The sequence below is a fragment of the Gymnodraco acuticeps genome, unplaced genomic scaffold, assembly GCF_902827175.1.
Source record: "Gymnodraco acuticeps unplaced genomic scaffold, fGymAcu1.1, whole genome shotgun sequence".
Taxonomy (NCBI): Eukaryota; Metazoa; Chordata; class Actinopteri; order Perciformes; family Bathydraconidae; genus Gymnodraco; species Gymnodraco acuticeps.
Genome location: NW_022990499.1, coordinates 1,510,739 through 1,519,914, shown reverse-complemented (window position 1 = coordinate 1,519,914; position 9,176 = coordinate 1,510,739). Strand labels below are relative to the sequence as shown.

The 9,176-nt window shown below is 42.1% G+C and overlaps 1 long non-coding RNA gene across 1 annotated transcript; it reads right to left on the bottom strand.

The window, feature by feature from the left end:
- Positions 1-295: 295 nt before the first annotated feature.
- On the bottom strand, positions 296-1,661 carry LOC117552866. The gene is made up of 4 exons (XR_004570044.1): positions 1,548-1,661; positions 1,126-1,221; positions 785-883; positions 296-420 (listed from the first exon to the last, which is right to left on the bottom strand). It is a non-coding gene; the product is annotated as an uncharacterized LOC117552866 (long non-coding RNA).
- Between the last annotated feature and the right edge of the window lie 7,515 nt (positions 1,662-9,176).

The window sequence follows — 9,176 nt, the reverse complement described above, 5'->3', positions numbered from 1 at the left end:
TCTATAGTTGCACACACAGAGTCGGCCGCTCGCACCTCAAGGCTCAAGCCTTCAAACTCTTCTGCACCGCGTGCACCTTCGCGGTGATGTCAGATGTCTTCAAACTGGGGAACTTGGCCCGCATTGTTCCAAGCATCTTGTTGTACAAGCGACCATCGAATATGGGCTTCGCCTTCATTGTGGTGTTGCTGGCCCTGCCAGACACGCTGTGTGTCCTAATGTATTCCTCCGTGAACAGGGTGAGCATCAGCACCCTTGTTGCTGCGTAAGGTCGATCCACATGGCGGATGAGATCAGCTCGCTGAGTGACTCGCTTTCGCGCTGCCCTCCTTCGCCTCCTTCTCCAGCTGGTGGACCCGACGGCGCAGCTTCTTGACATTTTCCGTCAATTCATCAAACTCCTTTCTGGTCACACGGCCACTGGAAAATATCAATATTCATTTGCATCATGATGTTGCATCATTAAATCTGGACTGTGAAGCTTTTCAGTGATCCCCATGTTCACAATACTTCTCAAGTAACTGCTCATCAATTCGCAGACCAAACTGACCAAAAGTCATTAGCTTGCGCGTGGGCTTTAAAATATCTCAATTAGCATCTTGACCATATTGACTTTAATAGACTTAACACTTCACTGACCTAACACTTCACTGGTGGCAAGTCAGAGTAAGGTGAAAAATGTAAGGACTCCATTTTGAAAATAATAACTTAAAATAGAGAACTAAGTGATATGATTGTGCTGAATTTAATATTGTGAAGATTACTACATGCATGTTTTACTCACGATTCAGAAGATTTTGAGGTTCTCGGTTCACCAGTGGGAGCTGTATGATGATAGCGGGGAGACACAGGAGGGGGACTTGGCAGATTGCTTTGGGATGAGCTGGATCGGATAAAACAAGTTCAATTTAGAGAAGCACTTAATACAAACTAACAGCGACAGTACATGTACATGTATATAATATGTGAAGGATTTGGTAAAATGTGTAAACTTTACTCCATAATTTATTGCACAAGTTTACTTTGTAGAAAAGATTAACTGCTCTTTGGAAATCATTTCCCTAAAATATCATCTGGTTTAGACATACATGATCAAAATTGTGCTTCATACTCATATTTACTCACGATTCATTAGAGTCTTTCTTGGGCCTCTTGCCTGCAGACGGATTGTCACTGTGCCAGCCTGGGGTATGGAGGTTGGATGTCATGATTGGAGAGGGACTGTAAGTGTAAGCAGATACCATTTTAGGTAAATTTAGAATGACTAGTACTGTAACTGTAAGTCAAGTATATTTAGCGTGCAATTTAATTTCGCAATTTCAAGTTTTGGAAAAAAATTGCTTAATTTAAGACACACTAACAACATTTTTTTACGACTCGAATGCATTGAAAATGTTGATACATTTTTAAATGTTATGCTAATTAAAATGCAATCAGATTGAAAGATCAAACCACCAACTGTCTAGCCTCAAATTTCAATTCAAATGAATTGCCATTTTTTTAACTAATTGAGCCAGCCTCATTATAGGTCTTATAGTAATAGTTACCTGGATGGTCGTCGTTTGACTGTGTCTGTGCCTGAAGTCCCTGCACTGGGTTAACTGGCAGTACTTTTAGTGAACCTAGTTGCCTTGTCCACAAAGTCTGGCTCACCTAGGAGGGCTTCCAGGTTTTTTTTCACTGCACCTGTAATTATTGAATCAAATAATAACCCATTAGTTTGCATAATTATATGTAGACTACTAGGGTTGGGTATCGTTTGAATTTCCACGATTCTGATTCCGATTCTACTTTTCGATTCCGGTTCTCAATTCCGATTCTTTGAGGGGCAGGGTAAAAAAAATGATTAAGTTCTTGTTGAGAAAAACAAGCATATCTGCCTTCTCAGGCATACGGTACCAGGAAGAAATGTTTGAACATTTTAAAGCAAAATGCTTCAATCTGGTGCACTTTAAGCAGAATTACTAGAGACTAGATCTAGGGGGTACAACTCTAAACACCCATATGAAAAAGATCGGTTTACATTTGAATAATTAAATAAGTATGTGAGCATAACGTGTGTTGCGATAGCGTCGAAATGTGTTTTGGGGGAAATGTCCGGGTTGCAATTAACCAGTACGGTAATAGCCTTTCAGTTCCCCCCAACAATTTGTATTGAATTAAATCAACATGGAACCAGTAATCACTAACTTTGTTTCCCCCGGCCCCTTATTGGAGAACACCCAGCTAGTAACCTAGCAACCAAGCTTCAGCTCATGTAGCCTATCTTCGAATCTACTTACAAATAAATATGGGGAAGTGTAAGTTCAACCGTTATTGGTTGGAAAACATCTAGTGCTTGGTTGAAACCAGTGGAGGGAACGTGTTTGAAGCCCACTGCATCTTTTGCAAAAGAAATTAGTGTTTGTTTTGCTAATGTAGCGTTAGCTAGTGGAGCAGCAGCTAATGTAGCATTAGCTAGTGCAGCAGCTCCCGCAACAACACCGGGGGACCTCCGGGCGAAGTTTGGATCTACGTCAACCCTAAAAGCGGAGGTGCTGTAGATGCTAAATACCGCAGCTAAACACCAATCATACAACAGCAACGATGAAATAGTGTAGTCAAGGCAGCAGAGCTCTGAATATAGCTCTTGACACACACACACACACACACACACACACACACACACACACACACACACACACACACACACACACACACACACACACACACACACACACACACACACACACACACACACACACACACACACACACACACACACACACACACACACACACACACACACACACACACACACACACACTTTTTGTCTAACACGCTAACACAGTTCTGTACTGTTATGCTGTTATGTTCAGTCATTGTTCTTATGTTGAACATGAATACATTTACTTTGTAAGTGATTATGGGACGTATTTCTTCTTTCATATCAATTTTCCTTCATACTTTATTGCCGTGAAATAGGTCTTAAATTCTATTCAAAGTGGTCTTAAAAAGGTGTTAAAAAGTCTTAAATTTGAGTTGGCGAAACCTGCAGGAACCCTGTACAATAAAAAGTCCTGCATTCAAAATGTTACAAGTAAAAGTACAAAAGTATTAGCATCAAAATATACTTAAAGTACCACCTGCAGAGGGATCTAGATTCAGGTGTTCTTTTCCCCATAGAGACCACCTCGCTGCACATTATCCCTTGCATAAAGATAGATTGTGGGTCCCTTACAACATGTTGTACACAGCCTTACCTTACTGATCCCTCTTAAATTAGAAAAACACACGTTACTTTACCAGCAGAGAGAAAATGGATTATTAAATTATTAATGTGACTAATAAAGAGCAGTTTCATTATTAAGTATTATTCTGTTGAAAAGCACATAATGACTTGTTTAAGACTCGTTTTGTCAAAGTTTAGGACTTGGACTTGACTTGAACTTGCCCATCCTGACTTGAGACTTGACTTGGACTTGAGCGCAAAGACTTGAGACTTGACTCGGACTTGAGCGCAAATACTTGAGACTTGACTCGGACTTGCAAAACAATGACTTGGTCCCACCTCTGCTATACACTACTGTATACATACCAAGTCTATATATCACTCCAGGGTGCTTGCCCTCAAATCCAGGGCATCGCGACTCTACCCTTTCCCCAACTTGGTAGGACTCGTAGGCCTTCCTCGGCTCTGTGATGTGAGACAGCGACTGCACGGTCCCCAGTCCCTCTTCCGGCCACCACATCAATACTTGTTTGTTTACCATGACAAAGAAACTCCGCGAACTGACAATGACTGATACTGATGCAGCAAGAAGAAGATGGATGCTCCTTTGGCGCCAAGAACCGTTGCGTCCCACTTCTCATCCAATCAGATCATCTGGATCCACAGATCCATGCAGGATTCGCGGGAAAGGCACGGTCGGAAGCAAACGAGCCGTGTGCAAAACGAGAGTCGTGTGCAAAAAGTGTTCAACCCTTCAGCTCCAACCCATGGCTGATGGCACCATTCTCTCCCAGCCAGGCAATTTCACAAAATGTCAAACTCAAAGGAAGATAACTACACCGTCCACATGGTCGATGGAAAAATAAGCTTTAAATGCTCTGAATGTGGGCGTTTTCTCTCCAGGAAGGAACGCATATTGACACATCTCGTCAGTGCTCACAACAAAAGTAAGTAATTTTCGAAATTCCTGGCTTGTGATTTCAACATTGAGTTCTACCTTTTTAAACACTATATAAGTTAACAATAACTGCTGCACCATTAACCTCTTAAGCCCGAGGGTCCCCCCAGTGGACCCCTCCCACCGTTTTTTTTACGAGACTATGTCTCAGGGCTTCTTAACATTTATGAAACTATTAATGTTCCATACCCTTTTAACGGTAAGAAACTCAGCTAACTGACAATATGAACCATGTTTAGCTAAAAGAAACACAAGAGTAATACCAAGCCTTTGAATTAGCATGGAGCGAAAAAATGCTAACTAATGCTAACGGACTTTAGCACAGCACTCACGGTAGAAATGCTTACTTAGATTCTGTGTCTTTACGATCATAAACGATGTGTTGGATGTGCAGCTAGGATAAGTAATAAGGGAGCTAGGAGTGATTTTCGGTGCAGTAATAGGTTAGCATTTTTCGCTCTGGGCTAATTCAGAGGCTCACTGTTAGCATTGTGTGTTTTTATTTGAAAAAAAAAATGAAAAAGATCAGTTAAATGAGTTTTTTCCCGTTATATGGATATAAATATTCATAGTTTATTAAATATGAAGGTTCCTTAGACGTTTTTTCCTGCAAATGACGCGATTTCGGCCCCGGAACCGTGGGGCCTAAGAGGATAACAGACTATGCTTTTTATTTTTATTTATATTTATTTATTTTTCACAACAGTTGTATTTGGATGGAATGAATACCTATAGTGATAATTCAAAGTAATAAAATGATTTTTACAGCCTGGGAGGGGGGGGGGACGACAGTATTGGATAGAAGATTGTGGGTTACAGATCTGCCAACCAAGAATTATTTTGGGGAAAAATAAATTCCCAAATGATAATTTTTTATTTTTGGCCGGGAAAAGGTTTGTTTTAATCTTTGGGACTGGGAAAAAAAATATTTGGATTTTTTTATTCACCAAAACTCCTTTTATTGTTCATTCTAGGCCCAGTGAAGAGGACCAGGAAGCGATACTTAGATGATTCCAACATTCCAATACCAAAGCGGACACAGATGCGCAGACTTAGCAAGACAAGCTTGGTCACTGACGAGAGTGATGTCCTGAGTGACAGTGAAACTGAAGCAGCTGCTGAAACTGGACATGAAACCCACCTGTTGGTAAGTGCCTTGGACGCTGGTCCACTGATGGTGGCAGATGAGCAGCATCAAGAACCCCGCCCCCCGCTGGATGTTCACAGTCATGACAGTGACGATACAAATTCTGTGAGCACAGATCTGTCTTTCCAAGCCCACATCAAACATATCACCAAGACCTCCTTCTTTCACCTGAAAAACATTTCCCGACTGAAGCCCTCACTCTCAACTGATGACATCAAAAAACTGGTTCATGCACTCGTCTTCTCAAGACTAGACTATTGCAATGCACTCCTCTCCGGTCTCCCAGCCAAATCCATCAACCGCTTGCAACTTGTCCAGAACAGCACAGCCAGAGTTCTCACCGGTACAAAAAGGTCCGCACACATAACCCCCATACTTGCAAAACTACACTGGCTCCCGGTCCACTACAGGATCCAGTTTAAGGTTCTGCTCCTCACGTACAAAGCCCTGAATGGACAAAGCCCAAAATACCTCTGTGACCTCATCCATACCCAGACATCTACCCGCTCTCTCCGCTCCAGCCACGCTCCTCTTCTTTACATCCCCCGCACACGTCTCCGAACAATGGGAGACCGAGCCTTCTGCTCACTCGCCCCGCGCCTCTGGAACTCCCTCCCAGATCAGCTGAGATCTGCCCCTTCCACCGAGGTCTTCAAAACCGGCCTTAAGACCCTCTTCTTTCGGCAGGCCTTCCAATAAACTTTGAGCATGGTACACCTGGAGTACTGCCATTTTTATCACTATCACCGACTTTTATTTTTGTACTTTATTTTATATTTTATATTTTATTTTTTGATTTCTTATTATTATTACAATTATTTGTTTAATCTATCAAAGTGTATTAGTATCCTTTGTTGTGAAGCACTTCGAGATTTGTCTTGGCAGATGAGAAGCGCTATATAAATTAAATGTATTATTATTATTAACAGACTCTGATTCAGAATCGCTGGACTCTGAAGGGGCATTTGATGATGATAATGACGACAATGATGAGGATCTGGCTGCTGGTGAAAAGAACAAGCCTGAACTGTCAATTATGTCCTGCTTTTTGAAGCACAACTTGTCAGGAGAGGCATGTAAGGACATACTGAACCTCATGAAGCAATTATACCCAGATTCATCCTCACTGAAAGACATCAACTACGCAACTTTGTGGAGCATAGCTGGTGAGAGCAATATCAGGGAAATACATTACTGCCAGGTGTGCAATGAAACCTTCCCTGGTGATGAAGACCAGTTTCAATGTGCTACTGCCAACTGTCGGGGGCTTCGGTATTTGGGAACAGCACAACAGAAAATCAAGAAGGGACGGAGAGCAAGGAAAGCCTTCATCATGGCAGATGTCGCCAAGCAACTGAAGGATATACTGGAAACTGAAGGCACATGTGCTAGAAGTCAAATAGAGTTAAGCAAAGTATAGGGACGTGGTGGTAAAACATTTCCAGTGATGTCACACGGAACGCTCTTTGTCTGTATTAAACAATTAGTATGACGTCCTGCACGTAGCGCAGGCTGGTGGGCAAAATGGATGTTAAACGTCCAGGAGAACATTGCTATTTTAAACTAATTACTAAGTGTGTAAAACATATCCATGTATTGTGACTCAATGTTCACTGGTTTGGTACATTGTATTTTCCAGGAATCTGGGACCAAGTCCAACAATCCAAGAAGGAAACCATGGAGAGAAGGAGAATGGATGGGAGTCACCCAGTTGAAGACATCACTGATGGCACCTCTTACCAGCAGCTGTTTGAAGAAGGTGGATTTCTATGTGGGCCTGGAAATTACAACATCAGCTCTGTTGTCAACTCAGATGGACTGAACCTTTACTCTTCATCTAGAGTTGAACTCTGGCCAATATTTCTCACCATCAATGAGCTGGAACCAAAGAAGCGATTTGCCCGGCATAATATTGTGCTTGCAGGAATCTGGCAAGGTAGAGGAAAGCCACCATTTGAACAGTACATGCAAGCATTCACAGCAGAAATGAATAGGCTGTACACTACAGGCTTTGAGTTTGTGGTTGATGGTGAGGCAATAAATGCAAAAATTGCAGTGCTCTGTGCAGCAGTAGACCTTCCAGCCAAGGCAGGCATGCTCAATATGACATTATTTAATGGTGCAGAAGCCTGCATAATCTGCACAGAACCAGGTGTTGTTGTGAGTCAGGGCAAAGGCCACGCAAGATGCTACCCACACAGAAAGGACAGTGAGCGCCTTCCTACAAGACTGCAGGAGGAGGTGTTGACAGCCATGCACACTGCCACACCAAGGGCCAGAGTGCATGGGCTTCAAGGGTGTGTCTGGGTTGTCTGGATTGATGCAGTTCAACATGGTTGCATGGCATCTTACTTGGTGTAACAAAAACCATCATGAACAAATGGTTTTCACCAACAGAGAGTGGGAAACGTTATTTTGTTGGCAAGGAACTCAAAACCATATCTGCACGACTGAGCCACATACAGCCCCCAGACTTCATTGAACGCCTGCCACGTGATCTGGAAGTCCACCATAACCACTTGAAGGCAACAGAATATCAGTCCTGGCTCCTCTTCTATGCACTGCCATGCATGGATGGTATTCTGCCAGATGACTATCTCCGTCATTTTGCTCACCTTTCAGAGGCAATTCACATACTTCTTGGGGACGCAGTAACAGCAGAAGCCTTGGACAGGGCTGCATCCTTACTTGACACCTTCTACAAAGACGTTGCAACTTTGTACAGTGAAGGTTCATGTGGCATCAATTTCCACAATGCTGGATTCCATTTAGTGTCTTGCGTACGTCAGTGGGGACCACTCTGGGCATGGAGCTGCTTCTGTTTTGAAGATGCCAATGCCATGATTCTACAAGCAGTTCATGGGACAGTGGATGTGACGAAGCAGGTCATTCGCTTCAAGGAAGTACAGTGTGTACTCAACAAGAATGACAGAGCCAATCCAGCATCACAGCCAGGAAGAGGGACCTGGTCAAACCTGAACTATGTTAGTGACACATGTGCTACTGCAGGTGTACTGAAGCCTCTGACTGCCAGTGAAGAAACTTTGAGGAAGACTGGAGCAAGTAGCTCTTCTGTGTTGCAAAAAGCTCAGAGAATACAACAGAACAATCAGAAATTGTACAGTGAACAATATCATAGAATGAAGAGGAGAGTTTGCCATGTTGTCTTGTTGGATGACGGGAGTATTGCATCAGTGAAGTATTTCATTCTTAACACTGAAACTAGCTGTATTTATGCACTTGTATCATTATTGGAGAGGTGCAACACCGGCTCTTTGACAAAACAGGCTGGATCTCACCTAATGCAAGTAGTAAAGCCCACAGACGACCAGGCCATGGGTATTATCATATCTGCAGGTCGCATTCTGGAGAAATTGGTGTATCTTCACCCAGGTACCCAGAGTGTATTTGTTGCCCAGATACCGAACCTGCATGGTCATTCTGTGTTTAAATGAAAACAAGTTGGCATCAAAACCTTCAACCAGTCCTGGACAGACAGTCAATATGTGATACTTTACAACCTGGTCAGACAGTCTATAATTATGTGATACTTTATCATTAGTCCTGGAAAGACAATTAATATGTGATCATTTTTGTTTATCATTTATGTGATAATTCAATTATGATATGATGTGTTAGTGTTGTCAATAAGTACCGGTAATGTGATAATAAGTATGTCATTCAAAATGTGATAGCTTAGGCAAGGCAAGTTTATTTATAGAGCACTTTTCAACACAAGGCAATTCAAAGTGCTTTACAAAAAATGAAAGACATTAAGAAAAGGGCATTTAAAATCAGTCATTAAAAAGAAAAGCTAATAAAATAAATATTAAAAGAAAAAATGGATAAAAGTTACAGTG